Genomic DNA, 19845 nt, shown 5'->3' on the forward strand with positions numbered 1-19845 from the left:
CTGTTTTGTACTGGGAGTACTATGGTGTTTTGTACCAGATTGTATCTATTTTTGTTTGATTCATCCTGATAGTGACACATAGTCTTAACAGTGACCCACATACTCTTAACAGACGCACAGCAGAGTACTTGTAAATTTTCACCTTTCAAACTTCAATCTAAATGTGAACGGAGAATGAACTGTTATATTTTACTTTCATTGGTATCTAGTTAGCCTGAGTCGTGCTGCAACCTGCAAAACAACGATGCTCACTATGGTTGCCACTCTGTGCAGGATATCAGCATCAACTATTGATGGTTTTTATTATGTTAGTCGAGTTTCAGGGCATTATTTAAAACTGTTTACGGTATAAATGGGTACCTAAAATGCTAAAACTACGCAAATTAGAAAATGAAACAAGCTGGAAATTTCAATAATAATAATAATAATAATAATAATAATAATAATAATAATAATAATAATAATAATAATAATAATAATAATAATAATAATAATAAGTAATATGTTTACAGTTTTTATTTAATGGGCACATATAATACCTGTAAAATCATTTCGAAATTATGTGTAAAGATATCGTGTATATGTGTGTTTAGTTCCTTATTTTATGTTTTGTACTGTACACGCTCACCACATAAAAATAACCTAATTGACAGACGCCCACAATACAAACAAAGAAAGCTTTGTGTGCTGCAGAATTAAGAGGTCAGTCAAAACGATGTGTGTGCACGAAAATTTATTTTTGGGATCAGATATATCAAAGAACATCAACACCAAAACTATCGTCTTTAAAGAAGGTTTGTCGGGAGTGAGGAAGTGTTCGGGTGGAGAAACAAATGAAAGACAGGGAGAAGCGTTTTCGTGATCTGTCGAAATGTTGTTTACGACGTTAGACAAGAAAGAAAGGAAAAGAGAAATGAAGATTGAGTCAAAGGAGTTACATTACCAATGTTTGCACTTTTCTTAGGAATTCTGACGTTTTGGTTTGATGAAGAAACTTTTCAGCTGACTTCACAAAATGTTATCTGGAAATTAGGTCAAACAAGCTTTTTGTTCTCATCTGTCACACGCACACGCATACAGACATGGATACACAGATGCACTAGACACACACACACACACAACCATTGTCAATGCACTGCTGGATGAAGTTCTTTCCAGATCTTCTTCACAATTATCGACTATTTTTCCCACGGTATTACCCAGTGCTTCCTGATTTCGCCACACTGCCTTGTGTAAAGACGTTCCCTAGGTCATCTTCTGTCTATTAGTATTAAGTCAAGAATTGCTTTTGTCCATCGATGATAATTTCTTCTTGCAATATGTACAACCTACTGCAACTTTAATTACTTTATTTTCATAATGATATCCATCACTTCGTCATCTTTATGAACCATGTGATTCTTTGCCTATGTTTGCGGTTGATTTCTAGGACATCTCTCGCGTTTTTTGTGTAGTGTGCAGATGGTAAATGATTTTGTTTATGTTGGGTCTCGATCCTTATGTTATGACAGCCAGAATACACACACACACACACACACACACACACACATATATATATATATATATATATATATATATATATATATATATATATATATATATATATATATATATATATATATATATATATATATATATATACTAAGGAAGATAGAGAGAAGAAGAAGGTATATAATGGAGCTAATTCCGTAAAGTTTGTTGTGATTTTTCCTTGTATACTTTTACTGTGAAACCTCGTCGATGATGGAATTAAGCTATTCAGTGGAAAGCTATTTGAAGGGGGGGGGAGGGTTTCTTGTTTAGAAAACCATAGACGTCATAGTGAAGATTATTCAACATTTGGTTACATATAGCCTATCTGTTGACTTGCATTCAATATAGAGCAACTGCTTCTATCTTAAGGAATATTCAGATGGTGGTTTAAATTTTTAAAGAAATCCGTGGTTCGTTTTCTATTCCGAATCCTGTGAGATCGAGTTAGAATGGTACCATGAACAATTAACGAGAGCAACAACGGGAATGAGTGTGACAAGTTCTAAAACTTCAATAAAGATGAACGACCAATAGATTCAACGCCATAACCCTCTGTCAACAAACGAAAATGCTAAGCAGTTCCTTACAAAGTCACTAAGATTTTGAGCGTGCGTGTCGTTTGTTCGAATCCATGTTACGCGTTGAGGGTATATTGATCCACTTCATGATTTTGATTCTCAGATTTATAGGTAAATCATCATCCTTTTTTATTTTCGATTTTTTCTTTTGGATAGGTAAACAAAATATCGAAATAAATGACTTATTTTGTGCACTACTTGTTTGCATAAATAATGTTTGTACTAATCAGCAATTGCTAAATCGATGACTATTTTCAAAAAGTAATATTTTTTTTTATTTTTGAAATTATCGTTTTTAACTTTCGCTTTTTTGTTTTTCGGGGAGAAGGGGTCATTTTTGTATTTTCTTATTGAACGTTTCTTTTTTGCAGAAGAAGTCATATGATAATTTTGTTTCTTACCTACACTCACCCTTTCACTCAGATCAAATACATCTCTGTCACCCTTCATTCAAGTAACTCTGTCTTTTAATTCCCGTCTTTCTCAAATAATATTGCTCCCTTGCCCTTAGTAGCTGTAACCTGAAATGCTATTTACGCAAGCGTCTTCATTCTCCCTCACCGTTAGATAAAACTGTCGACCTCATTCGCAATATTAGTAGCAGTGCACATCTATTAGTAGCAGTCATAAGTAATTACCACAACTTGAGGTTAAGTAAAGTTAGGTGAAGTGTGTATAGAGCATAGTGTTAACTCAGAAAATGTTTTTTTCTATTGGTACAATGTCTGTTTGGCCATTAGAGAGCTTCACTGTCTTTCAGATCTAGTCCAACTCATATTGATAATAGTAAGTACATGCAAATGCTTGTGGTTTCTAAGGATATACAAGACAAACACATACTTAAGTAGCTTGACTCGTGTAGTGCACACCATTTGTATCTAAGATACGGACGGAGTGATACGTACAATATATATATATTGTACTCTCTCGAAATTATAATTTCTAACTGATAATACCATAAAAGCAATTACATTTTTCCTCACTTCTTAATATTTTAGAATAACGCTGTCGCTTTCGGTGCTGGCGGTTCCGGGTTCGATTCCCGGTGGAGGCACTCGGTCGAAAAAGTGTGAAAAGGTTTTTCAGGCCAGCCATCCTGAATGAGGTTTTCCTCATTCACACCAGGCAAATGCCGAGGTGGTTACTTAACTTACAGGTCCTAGGCAGCTTCCTTCCTTCCCTTTCCCCGGATAGTGTGCTCGCCGACGGACGTCATCTCTCATACATGACAGGCTAAATGGCCATAGATGCCGAAAGCCCAGAAATCTAATTCCTCAATCCTAAATCGCTTAATATTCTAGGAAAGCAACAATATTGTTTGTTTTCTTATTATGATTCTGAACAACGTAGCGGATAGAGCGGATAGTATAAATAAATGTAACTGCAGTTGATAAGCATGCTCGATCCACTGTTTCACATTCGTGAATATATGCGAATATATATTTTAAAATATATGCGATTAATATTCCGCGAGTCATAGTCTAGAGAGAGGCTTAGTTATATAGAGTCATGAAAAATCATATTGTGTCTTTTTGTTTTAAAAAAAATATTCTGAGTTATGGTTGTAATATTAGAGCATTATCCTTTTGCTTTTACGCTGATTGCCTTTCCTTTTGTCTCATTGTGCTAATAGGTACTTGAAACGAAGAAGTAACTAAATAATACAGAGAGGTATTTACCTTCTTTTCTTTGTGAAAGCTCCTTCTACGTGGTAGTTTCCTTCATTTTGCTTTAATAAGAGAAAATGGAATATAACCTATTCCTTTCGCTCGAGCAAATCTTTCATTTTGTTATTTAGTGTGTGTTAGATTGCTTATAGACTAGTTGAAAGCAAGCAAGTGATTCGTAATTGAAATTCAGTTTTAGGTTTAAATTCTGCAACGATAAATGCTGCTACACCACAGCGAGGTAACGGGGAAGGAAGGAGGAAAACATTGAAGGTTTTCATATTGGTAACTGGAAATTACTGCCTGGGAAACAAGGCTTCCATTGGTTGCTTTCACTATGTGCTTTGCTCTCTTTAATCTCGTTTGACTTGCAAAACCACTTGTGTTGGCCTCCTTAATTCTTATCTGCATGAAGTGGTTCATACTTCTCCCGTTTTATAGAGCTTTGTACTAGCTGCGAGTAAGAGAGGAGTATATAAATGACGTAAGCATAGGAAAGACCAACTAATCTAAGCTTTTCGACAGTTTCCGTTCGGAGATGTTTTCATCAAAGTGATAATTTTACTCCAGCGAAAGTTGGAAGTCAAGGAAAGAGAGAAATAGAAGTGCTGGTAGTTCCAAGTGGCTTCTGCAAATTTTGCGTACCGTTGCTGCTGATATTTGAGAGATAGAGATCAAAGCGCGTTAAGGAATGTTATTGACTTTGGAAAACTTGGGTAAATGTATGGAGAACTTAAAATGTAGCTTAAATGGGGGTGCTAGAGAGAGCAGCTGTTTTGATTAAGTAAACATTTAGAAGAGACAGAAAGAGAGAGAGAGAGAAGTGGAGAGAAAGGCATACAGTGGCATAAGTTTATGTGAGGCAAATGAATGTACGACTGTAGCATCGTTGTATACATTTTGTTATTGTAGTTATGAGTGGTAACTTTATATATATATATATATATATATATATATATATATATATATATATATATATATATATATATATATATATATGTATATATATATATATATATATATGTATATATATATATATATATATATATGTATATATATATATATATATATATGTATATATATATATATATATATATATATATGTATATATATATATATATATATATGTATATATATATATATATATATATATATATATATTTGTGTGTGTGTGTGTGTATGTATGTATGTGTCTATATCTCACGATCAGACGAGCAAGAAAAAGAGAGTAAAATGAGTTCTTCGTTAATGTATAATATTTACCTGAATTAAGAAATGGAAAGTAAAGTGAAAATCATTTTACAATCTATTTTGTCATATGAGATGCACAGTTCTTCAAAGATAGCGCGCGCACCTCTGATGCAGTGAGTTCCTGTATTGGAATCTCTGGTTAATTACTGGTTTGATGGGAATTCAGGGTCTCTTTCAGCACCGAGGCTATATGAGAGTAAACCTATAGTTTAATGTAAAGTTCAAGCCGCCTCAATGGGTTCACATTTCGAGACTCGTCCACTGGGAATTGAGGCTGGAAAGCGTGAACCAAAGGGGCGCGCGCTACCCACTAGACTTTTGGAGTTGACTTTAAAATTCCTAACTGGAAGAGGATGGAAAGGAAAAAACAGAACAGTAAATTTGTTTTAGATATTAGGTATAATAATTATTGAAGACCAGAACAGTGTGAAGAACAGGATAATTAAATGTATCTTGATGCAATCGAAAATTAGATGGGAGGAAGGAAAATCCAATGAGAACGTGGGGTTGAAAGTTGGGGAAAGTTGGGATACCTGAAATACTTGATTGGAAAGAGGAAAATAAACTAATTAGTTGGAAAGAAATTGTTTTGTTAGCAATGTGATGCAAGCCATAAGGAAAGGAAGGAATTGAGCGCAATGAGACTACAACTAATAGACGATATAAAAGAGGGCAATTCTTATCTTAGCCAAACCGAACAGGCCACCGAGAACTGTACGACGTGGAAGCTCCTAATTTCCGGTAAATGACTGGTTATGGAAATAATTACGGATCAACCCTAAGAGCATAAATACAATGTCGTAAGCGATGTTTCATTTTTAAGTACTTATCTTTTACTTTGTTGTATTGTTAGTTAGTTTATTAAAAGTTTCATTTTTTTATGTTTGTGTTTCAGTAAGTTATGTTTTTTTTATTCCGTCACCTTCAAAAAAGAACTTTGTATATATATATATATATATATATATATATATATATGTGTGTGTGTGTGTGTGTGTTTTCACTCATTGAACAGCAACCTTGAAAAGTCTGTATTTTATTTAACTGCCTTGGGTTTCCTTTCCTTCCCTTCGGAGGAATCTGTAGACTTTTGTTGCGTGAGAATGCTGCATAGAAAGTGGGTGTGTCTAAGAGTTATACTGTGATCTTTTATGACTCTACTTTCTTTGTGCTCCATTCCACCCCTTAATCTTAGACGGAAGACGAAACCATGAAAAATAAAAAAGCGCTGTATTGTGTGTGTGGGTAGCTAGATTGCAGATGCTCTATATAACCTCTTTCGTTTTAACCAGCAATGTTAGTGTAATTTTGTTTTCTTGCAATATTGTCTTCCTGTGTGATGTGTGCATTTTTTACGAGTTTCCTTTTGCTCTGTGTGTAAAACCCACACGGAAACGGGGAAGCAGATATTGAAAAACTTCAGAGAGCTTTTTTTGATTTATTTCTGTCAATGTTCGACCGAGGTTCCTCCCTCAGGTAAATAGTGGGATATTGCAGCACGGTCCCCTGTAGACTTCAGAAACGTATAGAATGTTGACTGCATTATACATATGGTATAACGAGAATAGCCGTATTCAATAGAAGCTTTGGTTATATGCCAAGAACATTAGCCTACTTTTATCTAACTGTAGCTCATCAGATTTGATATATTCACAACGCTTTGCCTTTCTTCAAGTTCTTTTATGCCGTAACAATGAACCTAAAATACAGAGTGGCGCACAAATTAAGCTTACTCAAGATAATAACGCTAAAATAAATTATATATTTCGTGGAGATAGAGAGGACACCGAGGTCTGGTAGTTGCAGTGTTGGATTCACGTCCGCGTAGTCCCAGGTTCGATTTTCGGTCAGTACTTCCCAATTTTCGGCCTCCACCCAGCATCGTGAGGCATAATGGGAATCAGTAGGTGTGAAAAACTCCTGATACGGCTGTTAGAGATAGGGCAATGTATACGCTGACCGCGAGTTAATTGCCAGGCTGGATGTAGTCCATCCGGTCGCTAATAGATGGCGTCGGACCACCACAAGTCCAATAAAAGTGTTGTTACGCCAAATGGTTTTTCTGATTTCGTGGATATTCAAATTTTATACTCATTGATAAGTTCGAGAATATAGTGTGTTCGAATGCAGCGAAAATCATGATGGTGCTGCACTGCCGCACACGTTTTGTATAAACTTTGTTCAAGTAAGTTCAAATACTGTGTTCTGCTTTGCTGACAATGTGTACTATAGTATGTTAATAGCTGCAATGAAAAGTATTTATATGCTCCAGTTAAGGTAGGAAAATGGAGATAAACTGAAGTGCAGAAATACGCTTCTGAAAAGCATGGTTGTGACTGAATGAATAAACTGATTTCTGCAGCATTGTACCCGACCCCGTGTATTACTTTAACGGTGTTTTTCCGCATTGTTTTGAGCTGAATATTTCAACAGTTTTCTAAAATTAGATTTGTATGTAAATCAAGAAATTCGGATCGAAAGTTTTGCTCTTCAGCTGTCAAGTAATTACTGAAACACATTCTCCTTTGCTTCAGTTTTCCGCTGGGACAGATTTGTTACCCTGCAGGGTTAAAAAAAAAAAAAAAAAAAGCTATGTTTAATTAATATTTAAAGAGTGAAAGATAAAGACGTAGTGCTGTACTGTACATAATGAAAGAAACTCTTACTTTTCTTTCCAGAACCAGATTTTAGTTTTATTCACTGTACTGTGGATACGAGGTCGGGTTTTTGTTTTTGCAAGGTTTATTTAACAAACCTACAGATACAAGTTGCGAAGCTAATTTACCCTGAAACCAGTCACAATCAACGCATGTAATCAATGGGAACACACTTTCAGATACAAGTTGCGAAGCTAATTTAAACTGAAAGCGATTAAATCAACAAATAAAATCAATGGGAACAAACTTTCAGATACAAGTTGCGAAGCTAATTTAAACTGAAAGCGATTAAATCAACAAATAAAATCAATGGGAACAAACTTTCAGATACAAGTTGCGAAGCTAATTTAAACTGAAAGCGATTAAATCAACAAATAAAATCAATGAAGACGAACTTGAAGATACAAGTGGAAGCTAATTTACACTAGAAGCAATTACAATCAACAAAATCAATGGGAACAACTTTGCAGATACGAATTGCGAAGCTGATTTACACTGGAAGCAATTAAATCAACAAATAAAATCAATGGGAACAAACTTGTAGATACAAGTTCCGAAGCTAATTTAGACTGCAAGCGATTAAATAAATCAACAAATAAAATCAAGGGGAACAAACTTGCATATACAAGTGGAAGCTAATTTACACTGGAGACAATTAAATCAATAAATAAAAATCAATGGAAAACAAACATATAAATACAAATTGCTAAACTAATTTACACTGGAAGTAGTTAAATCAATAAATAAAAATCAGTAGAAACAAACATTAGTTCCAGAGCTAATTTACACTGAAGGCAATTACAATCAACAAATAAAATCAATGGAAAAGGGAGTACAAGAAAATTTTCCAAGGTTTATGTTTAGAATTTTAGGTTTCTGGGCTTTCGGTTCCTATGGCCATGTTAGCCCGTCACGTTTTGAGGGATGACGTCCCTCAGCGAGCACACGATCAGCTGAGAGGGAGAAGGAAGGAAGCGACCTGGAATGTATATGTTAGGTAACATCCCGGCATTTGCCTGATGTGAATGAATAAAACCCAGGAAAACCTCATTCAGGATGGTTGGCCTGGAAAAGCCTTTTACACTTTTTCGACCGAGTGCCCCCGGGAATCGAATCCGGAAATATGTTTAGTGGTACCAGCATTCGCCTGGTAGACCTGAAAAAATCTTCACACACAAAAAAGTCAGGAAGTCAGGTCGTCGAATGCGAAGATTGCGAAGCGAGAATGTTAGCTACTGACCTGCTGCTACCCGAGTCTGGTTTAACTTCTTAGCCGATTATATTTATTATTATTATTATTATTATTATTATTATTATTATTATTATTATTATTATTATTATTATTATTATTATTATTATTATTATTATTATTATTAAAAATAATTAACTTGAATTTTGCCTTACGTCTGTGTTGAACACCGAAAGTACGAAGCACGGGATCTATTGTTACCGGAATCCACTGCACTATTTGGGCTTTCGTTCGAGATGTTGGATTCTTAGCAAAATTTCAACTTACGACTATGTTCTCTTCAGTTCCCTTCAATTTTATATAGTGTGATATAGTTCTAGCATTTCTTCCATTTGTTGAAAGGTAGAGATCATCGATGATATTTGACCTGATCGTAGTTACATATCGTTTTTTTTTTTTTTTTTTTTTTTTGCTAAGTGTCGTATCTCAAAAAGATCGATTTTTGAGTTAAGACCAGCCCCGAATTCCCCTTTAGGAGCTCTATAATTCTCTTTAATTGCCGTATCTAAATTCGTAAATATAACTGTGGAATAAGCAGTTTGATGTTCGTCGTATCTCAATTGTAGAGAATTAAATTTGTCTCGAACTATAACTCAGACAAACTTGAGATATAACTCAAGATACGACAGTTTGCAAGAGAAATTAAGGTAAGTTTCTATTGTTCACAACACAGTCGTATCTCAAACTGCTCTTTTGTGTGTATGTGTGTGTTCACCTTAATGTGTAATTTGTTTTAATATGTTGTTTAAGCAAGCAGCAAATATTTGTCTTCACAACTGGTCCCTGTCATCAACCTGGCTCGTAGAAAGCAGCCTTCTAAGGTAGTGGAACTACAGCATATTGATTTCGTCAACTTCAAGCAGTTCTCCAAAGAACTTAGAATTCTACAAATTCTAGAATCAGAGGGAAGTAATTCAAAAAACGTAAACTGGAAGAACATGGGGGGTCGCGGTGGCTCAGTGATAGAGCATTCACCTCTGGTGCATGGGGTCCTTGGTTCGATCCCAGCTCGCGCCAAGTGAATTTTGTGTAGGACAAACATGTGCGTAGGTTTTTTCCGGATTTTCCCATTTCCTCCCACTTCCTTCATTCCACCATTTCATTTATTTCTTATCATCACCGTCTCCTTTAGCCTCGCCGGCATAAACGTGGGACGTAAAACTTATAAAGATTTCATTTCATTTCATTTTGGAAGAACATGATGGAAATATGAGTTTTGAAGAGATCACCGACAACGAGTGACGCAACTAGGCTGGTTTTCGTCGGAGCCAAGAACTCGCCTTAGTTCTCCCACCCTTGACCAACCAAATCAAAACGCTCCTCAACTACACGTGATATTGGCATCACACAGTAATTCTCCTATTCCATTTTTTCTTGAAGTGGTAAAGCTTGATTTCAAAATTGCAGTACATAATTTAATTTTTAGTACAAGATAAAACACCAAACTAATTAGTATTTGATTGCCAAATGCTTGACATATTCTTATAGTCGTATCATAATAACTACAATCACAATGTTTTTGGAATTATATCGGGATGTGTATATGTGTAGAATGAATCAACATATGTTGCTTTAGAATAGGATATTTAATTATGACAAACAGTCAAGCTGTTGTCTCGAGTATTATACTCGTATATTTTAGAAATCTTAAATCGATGTAAGTTAAATGCATACACACAAAGCTGGAACAAAAATTTAACTTTGCGGACTTTTTTGGCTGCAAAGGTTTTTTTCAATTTCCTCAAAAGATAGCTTAGAAGCTAACTTATGCTGTATGGATGTGATCCTAAGGTGGCGAGTCGTTGTTGGCCTGTTAAGTTCCTGAAGTAATTTTCTATGATCTTTAGTTTACTAAAACTTCTTTCCTTGCCTTATAGCGAAAATAAATATTTGTCCAGTTTTGCGTCCCCCAATCCAGCACCCGTGGTCTAAGGCCCGTTTGCCTCCTTAGTTACGTCACTGCCGACAACTATTTTCTACAAAACCAGCCACCCAAAATTAGACTACAAGGAACTCCAATTTAAACGCCTCAAGAAGAACGTAAAAGATTTTAAGATCGAACTTAACTTGCGAAAGCTGAAAGTCGCCCAAGACAAATACGCAGACTTAATATCTCTATGCAACGGACCTACCCATGCCATACGAATCTCTGAGCACTAGCATTATAATTAAACCTCTACAATTAGAACGGTTTCAAACAAAACCGAGATTCTTTCTTTTTGAAGTTTTGTTAACTTCAGGAGTTTTTTTTTATTATTATTATTTACTTTATGGACATAGTTCAATAATTTTCAGTATTACAGTATATGGAAGAGCTATTGACTTTACTCATTTAGTTATACTCATTTTTACTTAAAATAATGTTATTATATTCTAGTTTAGTCACGATAACTTATCTTTAATTTCTCCCGGCGGGAGCTCATGTGGTTTGGATTCCACGTTAATCGTTAGGTCCATGTTTCATATAGCCTCGCTGCTGAACAGGACGCTAAACTATAATCAACTTAACTTATTTTTAATTTCATTATTTAGAAACTGCCTTGAATTTTATTTTTCTTTCATACAGCTTCATGTTCACTTAATAGTGTTAATTTATAGTATTAATTTCTTACTACATTATTTCCTTTTTTGGTGAAAGGTCATAAGCCTTACTAGTTTGTTCTTTTACTATTAATTTCATAAACATGTTTGATTAATTAATGAAAGAAATAAGACTTTGGTTCTATAAATTGTTTACTATTTTTTTTATAACGTACTCATATCAAAGAAGAATACAACAACATAGATGTACACAAATGGACAAATTTACAGTTTTCCAATTTAAAATAGGCATTATTCTTATATTCCAAGACCATGCACAGTGACGTAACTCATTCTTAAAACTAACATATTTTTTGCACAGTGACGTATCTCAAATAACATATTTTTATGGTTTAATATTACACTATTATATAATTTGAACATGTGGTATTAACGAATGTACTTTCGGCTACATTGTATCAAAAATTGGTAAATATGTGTTGGTAAACATGAGCGTAACAGGAGACTGAAATAGGTGCAAAATTTCAAATCGCTCTCCTGAAAAATGAGAAAAACCGAGATTCGACAGTTTGCTAACAAAGGGACGATATTACAGTATTCTATTGTGATTGTCAGAATGCTGGCATCCAATTATAATGAATAAATCGTATTTTAGCGGATCGTGTTTGTTTTATTTCTATCGTTATTTTCTTTTCGTAATTGTCTAGGCTGATTATCATGTGTGTTAACTAGGAACATGCGGAAAAAGATGAGTGTGTTATTGTGTCACCTGGAGGCCAGAAGCCAATTGTAATAGGAGTAAAATTGCTATGGGATATTGGTGTAAGTACAAAGTTAAAATTAACAGAAAAAGTAAACAATCTGTGAGAGATGTGTTAAAGAAAATAAACAGTGCAATTCACTGGAAAAATTCACAGGAACACTCAACAGCTCCTTTATAAGACCAGAGGTATTTAAACATGTCTAGTGCACCTATTGGTAGCACTTCACAAGGTGACAAAAGGGCCAGCCACTATTGAACTAAATATAGTATCAATTACATGAATATACTGTATACATGCATATGTGTGTGGTTCTGTACGTACCTAGTATGAACGCGCAAACGATTCTCTTAGCCTCTCACGCTAACTAACCAAGCTGAATACAGCTGACGTCTATAGTTGTAATAGCAAATTGATGGAGTTTCAATTCACATCAATACACGTTGACTAGAGTGTACATACACATACAAGCACGCACAACGAATGCTTTCAAACGCAAATGTTTGCTTACATAATTCACGAGATGTGATAGTGACTTGGCTGCGTAGATAATCCCCTCCGGAACGAGCTCTACGACACAACAGTGCAATTTGCCAAACGTTTTCAGTCCTCCGGATGTGAATATACAGTATCTGCTGTCCTGCATCATCTTCACACTCACATTCAAATATTTTGTACCCCTATATATCCACACAATCGAGTTAAACAAGCCTTTCCTCCTTTTTTTTTTTAATTTTTAGATTTGTATGTATTTAAAACTCGATATCATTTAAATGTAATGCGCGTTTAGTTGCCCAGAATATATTAAATTAACTAAAAATTGCTTGCTCGAGGTTATAAGCATGGTTAAGATTTTAGGATCAGTTTTCATAGGAAAAATAGAAGGTAAAAGATGCTTAAATAAGGTGAAACAAGATGTAGAAAGGTGTTATTTTCCTCAACTATGTTGACAATTGCCCCTTTTATCTAATTGAAAAAGCTTAATTGAAATTGCGTACTTTCTCTATTATGTATATACTTATAGGAAGAAAAAACTTGAAACTGGTGTACGTAATAATATTAAACATTTCTAAGTTTCTAGACGTAAGCGCGTTCTTAGTTGAAGATAAAATGTCTTTAGGCCTATAGATAATAAAGTTTGTTTCTGTATACACAAAGACCAGCAGGGTCGACTAGCTTTGTATCCACTTGGAATGACAACTCTGCAAATGATACAAATTCAGTAACATTCTATTTTTTTAATATCCTGAATCATTTTTTTCTTTTGCAAAACCATTTAACTGTTGCTTGAGGGGGTCATTTTTCTAAGCGTTATTGTTCTAAGTTTTTATCGACAACCATCACATATTTGTAACCACTGATACAACACATATTTTGTAAGCAGATCGTGAGTCTTGTCTGGCTGAAGAAGTTGGTGCCTTGGATATGTGTATTTGTTAAGTTTGTGTGCAGAGAAAGCAGAAACTGGTTCATCTTCTTAAAACCTTCGTATATAAAACACCACACTCAATCCATGACAAGTGGAGAATTTGGAATATTAAAAAAAGAAAAAAAATGAAACAAAAGGAAGTAAGAAAAGGGGATTCGGATCAGACTAAAGGACTAAAGTCCAAAAAAGGAATAAAAGGTGCTGGAAAATTATATCGATTCGCAACTAGAAGTGATATTTGACATCTCGGCGAATATTTGACATTTCGACGTATTCGTGTTTGCTCTATAAGAAATAAAAAAAAAAGTGCACACCTAAATATTCTAATCCTACTTAGAAGTATTGTTTTATTATTATTATAATTTCAGAGTTAATTGTGAAAATCCGACTGCTGAAGACTCAGTTTGAGATTAGCAAGGTATTTATAGCTTAAAACATCTGCTGAAAAGAATCAATATACAGAATATAAGGTTAATCAATATACAGAAAAAGTTCCTAACCAGTAAATTTGCCGTTCGAGAAATGTAACAATTTCTTACTTCGGTCTCATACTTTTGAGACCGTAAATTATAAGTTTGTGCATTATTACGCAGGAAGTGCCGACTTTAAGAAGGTGAGCGGATTTCTATCAAATACCTAACTTGTACAGTGAAACTCCAATCATTCGGACTAATGACTGCCGGACGTAATTCGGATATGCAAAAATCTGGATAATTGGAGTAATCGTCAACAAAATGTTATATTATGAGCATTTTTGTTTAGTAAGAAGGTAGATCTAATGTATGTTGGAAATAAAATCACTTTTGCTAACAATTAAAGAGTATTAAAAACAGTTTAAAAGAAAAATACAGAATGGTAGTACGCACTTACGTACCTTAAGAGATGTTAGTAGAACATATCTAACAGTACTAAATGTTTTGTCATAGATGTAGATACTCGTTTACGTGCTGTAAAATCCGCGAACAATTGACGAAAGGGAATGGTGTACAAGTATGTGGCTACCGTTTCATACACTTCAAGGTAATATAAAAATAAACAAATGCCTTAGACACCGTAAGTTCTTTTGCGGGTTCAATTGAAGCCATATTGTCACCTTCTTCATCTACCTGCTGAGATTCGAACACCACACTAGAAATAATTTCATTATCATCAAAGATTGAAATCTCGAGTCATTTGAATCGCATGCCATCTGTGTAGTATTCGGAACAGCCAGGAATTTTCTCGATGATGACATGCTAGTCTTCAATTTATATTTCTTTGTTATGGTTAACTTTAGTTTCTTTGTCAGTTTCCTTTTGTCAATATAGATATTTTTTACAATTTAATATTCTTATAATTGAAATTATGCTATATATAAGTTCTTATACTATTATAAATTCTTATCTATTATACAATTATACTATATATAAATTGAATAATACTAGAATATATAAATATATATATATATATATATATATATATATATATTGTATAAACTTTTTTGTATTGTATTTCCATCATAATTTTTGGGAGAAAGTGTTCAGAAACTTAATACTTTTATTACTTTCCACAGTATGGAATCCTTCTATGGCAGTGAGCTTTTAGGGAAGCCATAGAATTAGTAAGTGCATAAGAAATTACTGAATAAATACATTTGTTTCTTCACTGCGAGATTTTACAATAATATCACAGCGAATCATTGACAAACTTAGTGTCATTGTGGTGTTGGTGCATCAGGTAAAAAAAAATGTGACTGATTTTTTGTTCATTCTTTTTTTAATGAACATTATTTTTTTTAATCATTGTTATTTAAATATGAACTGGATTGATCGTACTATGCTTTGTGGTAGTTTAACGACAATGAAACATCAGTCCGTTAGGCGGTAGTTAATTGTATTTTTTATTGAAAAGTCTTATAAATGTGATAATGTTCGTTATAATTTATTTCGATCGTCGATTCGTTCACAATGAAATATCGGTCTTGTAATTGTTATGATAAATGATTCATTAAATGCTTCCGATAAGCATTTGCTATAGAAGAACAGTAGGAATTTTCTTCTGTTAGGTAAGATTGGCAGCTCTATTATCCATTTCTTTTTTGATTGGCAGTTCTTTTTTCCATGAGACCTGACATTGTTTCGATTACTGAAATTATTTGAACATTTTCCAAGATATTTTTCTTCTTCTTTTGAATAGTGTTAGCATAACCCTTCTTTTTTCATGCATGCTATGTTTCACAATAAGAGCTTCAGTGTATTTTCTTATAGAAAATAAAATTGTCCGATGTATGGGCCTATTTTAGATCTATTCATGGAATATTACAATATTACGCACTGAAATCAGTTGTAGTATGCATAGTGTAGAACGAAAAAGTAAATTAAACGAAATTCTGAAATATGGTATAAAATAATATGTGAAAATGTGAAAAATATGTGAATAAATAAATAATAAATCGAGTATGTGAAAAATGGTATAAAATAACATATTTTTTACTCCAATGAGGGAGAATTGCAGGGAGAAGGGGTAATTGCTTCTGAGTTATAGAAGTTGTTCGCCCCAAGCCTTTCGGCTCGCTGTACACTTATAGATTATCTGTTTCATTGCATATTTTCAGATTATAAATCATATGAAAACATTGCCTCTGCTAGATCTTTCTCAGCAAACTAAAGCTCTTTATTTACGTAATTTCAATAATTATTAAAATATTCATTGTTTTTATTTCAAATATTTGACTAATTTTCATTTGTTTTAATAAATATTTTAACACTTGTTCAGTATTCGAATAATTGTATATGTATCGGATTATTTACATATGTATTATTTACCTATTATCCAGAGGAACGACTCCCCAGTTCTATATGTACTTATTACACTAGTTACGTTGGCATCTAACCACAATTGTCCTATTTCTACATTCATAGTAGGGCACACGTTAAGTCTTGATATTCTCAAATGTCTACTTGAAAAAACGTTGTGTATATATATATATCCTGGGTCGAGCAGAGATAGTGAAAAATTGGGGAAGATGAAAGACGTAGACGTGAGGGATCGCGAAGGGACCTTATCATTGAAATGAGTCATTCGTCTTTGAAGTTCTAGGAATCAAGGGTTGGGATCTTTCGTGGAATTGGTTATATGCCACCACACACACACAGAATAGCGGTATTTCTCTCTCTCCACCTCTCTTGTAGTTATCTGTTTCTATTCTAGATAGGTGAGCACATTCTCAATCTCATTTCTGAGAAGGTATCTTCCACTACGGCTAGTATCAGATCATTTTCCCGTGCATCCCGCATGCGCATTTTGGCAATTTCACGTGGTGCTTTTTGTCGTTTTCTCACTTCGCCAAAGTGTCCCGTAACTTTTGGACGTTTCTTGCCTCAGAAAGTTGTTGTTCCTGCAATGAAAACTGAGGGTAAAGAGAAAGAGAGAGGAAATATGAGAAGAAAAGTTTTAAGGTAGGAATAAAATGAATGAAAAAGAAAAGAAAGAAGAATGGAAGAGTGAACTTTTTTTTGTGTGTGTGTTAACCACACGCCCAGTAGTCACATTAAAGTTCTTGCATTGATCGTAAATCTCCATCATCGCCGCTGTTACCTCGTTTCTAAAGACGATGCTCGGTCGAATGTGTGTATTCTAGTGCATATTTTAGAACCTTGAAGAAGCATCTGTTCCCTGTCTCATGCCTTCTGTTTACCTCATGCTTTCTGTTTATTTTCTCCAAAATGTCCTCTTCGCACGAAGGTAGACTTATTTTTTCTTTTTCTTTTTTCAAATATATTTTTGTTGTCAAGGAGGGGTGCGTAAATACTTCTTACTACCGAAAAGAGTGAAAACTTCCAAACACAGGTTTCGTAATGTTGAAATTAATGAATTGTTTTGAATACTAGTTAAACATAACTTGGCCTCTTGTATTTATTTTTAAGTGATTTAACTTAGTTCAAAATATATCTCTCTGGATATGGAGGAGAAATAAGCACTTAAACCTTTTTTTTTTTTTTAAATAACAGCTCCTATTTATATATTTCTTTCAAACAAAACCACAGACGCTATGAAAGCAACATAGGTGAAGCTAAAGGACAAGACTGTACGTGCAGTGATCAAAATAATGAAAAAAAGTCATTTCACAAGACTAGTTAACAAACCATGCCCATTACCGATGTAGGAAGAGAAGTAAAGTTTGACGTAGAAAAACCAGACCTTTCTATTATAGCTTAAGTGAAATTCAGCTGTATACAAGATCTGTCCGAAAAACAACGTCCTCACGTCTACAAGTATGAAAAAATATTTGAATAATAATAATAATAATAATAATAATAATAATAATAATAATAATAATAATAATAATAATAATAATAATAATTGTACATTAAAATTCTTCAAAATGTTGTCCTCATGCGTCGATAAATCTTAGCAGCTTGTGAAGTGGCTTTAAACGTACTTCCTGAACAATCCTAAGATGCCTTCGAAGATTAGAAATCCTTTTGGCTTTCACGTCGTTTGTTCTTTGACGATGCCCATTCAGGAAGGATTTCAAATAGGGAAGCAAAAAGAAGTTGCAGGAGTCAGGTCAGAACTGTAGGGTGGCTGGGGCAGTATTGCCACGTTAGATGTGTACAGGTAGCTAGTTATAATGAAGGCAGTATGGACTGGCGGGTCGTCGTGATGAAGTTTCCAATCACCGCTGATGTCTGGTCTGACTCGCCAGATTCTTGCTCTCCATTTCTTGAGGACTCCTACGTAAAATTTAGTTATTGGCAGGTACAAACTCAAGGTGGATAATTCCCCTGATGTCAAAATACACAATGAGTGGTCTTGATTTTTGATATGTCCATTCGATTTTTCTTGGGGCGACGGATCGCTCAGGTGTGCTACTCGGCACTTTGCCTCTTGGTTTCGGGGTCGTTGTTGAGTTGATTTTAGTTTAGCGTCCCTTTCAGCAGCGAGGCTATATGAGACGTGGACCTACTGATTAACGTGGAATCCGAACCACATGAACTCCCGCCGGGAATCGAACCCGGGTCTCCCACGCCAAAGGGTTTCGGGGTCGTACTGAAGTATCCACACTTTGTCATTCGTGATAACATTGTCCAAAAAGTGAGGTTCATTTTCACACATTTTCAAAATGTCTTGACAAATTTCCACTTGGCGAGAGTTTGGTCGTCGGTCAAAATTCTTGAGGCAAGCTTCGTTCACAATTTTCTCATGTGAAAATCCTTATTCACAATCTTGTAGACGATAGTTTCTGGAATATGTAACATTTCGGCCATTAAATGAACACTCATTCGACAGTCTGTTTGCAGAAATTCTTTCACACGAGTCACGTTTTCATCATTTGAGGAGGTTGACGGGAGTTCAGCGCGGGCTTTGTCCTTGATCTCTTCACGGCCTTCGAAAAACGCCTTATGTCATCTGTAGACTTGCCTTTGTAATAAACACTCATTCCCGAAGATCTATTGAACCATCGGAAAAGTTTCCGCTGCAGACCTACCGAGTTTCACACAAAACTTGGTCGCGTATTTTTGTTCTGATGAGAGCTGCATTGCGACTTGTACGAGAAGAAATAGAGATTTACGAAATCACTCGTCCATCATCTCCGAGAGCTCGAAGATAGCTGAGCAAGCACTCGCTCGGTATTTCCTTACACCTGCAAATGGAGCGCCAGTCACTTAACAGTACAATCAATGGCATTATTTTCCGGACAGACCTTGAATATATCGCTGAATTACTGGGGAAAATATGGAAGACATTTTCAGGTAAACAAGAAAACTCTTATAGAGATTATTTCATTGCATTGGTGCTACTTCTAAAACTGATTAGAGTGAAATGTATCTAAAGAAGAAGAACACTGTCACATAAATTTTTCATAGAAACTTGTTTCGGTCGCTAATCATACTGAAGGCAAACAATTTTGAGAAGAGGAAAGCTTCTTGTATTATCTCAATGAAATACATTTTTCGACGATAACAATAATAAGACGTTCGGTTGGAAATCGAACGGTCGGTACTTACACTAATTTGTATAAGAATATTCCAAGTGAAAGTGAGGTGTTTGTATAGTAGCGTAATTTGTTCATTGTTCCGCCTGATGATGTTCCATATCAGGAAGCAGCTGTACCTGCTGACGTATTAGTGTGCTGTTTCACGTGGTGATGCAAGTTGAATAAGTACGATATTGCAACCAAGTAGTTATTAAATTTGTGA

General features: G+C 34.7%; 1 long non-coding RNA gene across 1 annotated transcript in view; it reads left to right on the forward strand.

Annotated features, from left to right (window-relative positions):
* LOC145679733 (uncharacterized) overlaps positions 1–19845 on the forward strand; it is a 503930-nt gene that overhangs the window by 445431 nt on the left and 38654 nt on the right. The gene's annotated exons all lie outside the window — the stretch shown is intronic.

This window comes from Thermobia domestica, chromosome 2 (assembly GCF_964235325.1).
Source record: "Thermobia domestica chromosome 2, izTheDome1.hap1.1, whole genome shotgun sequence".
In the NCBI taxonomy this organism is placed as follows: domain Eukaryota; kingdom Metazoa; phylum Arthropoda; class Insecta; order Zygentoma; family Lepismatidae; genus Thermobia; species Thermobia domestica.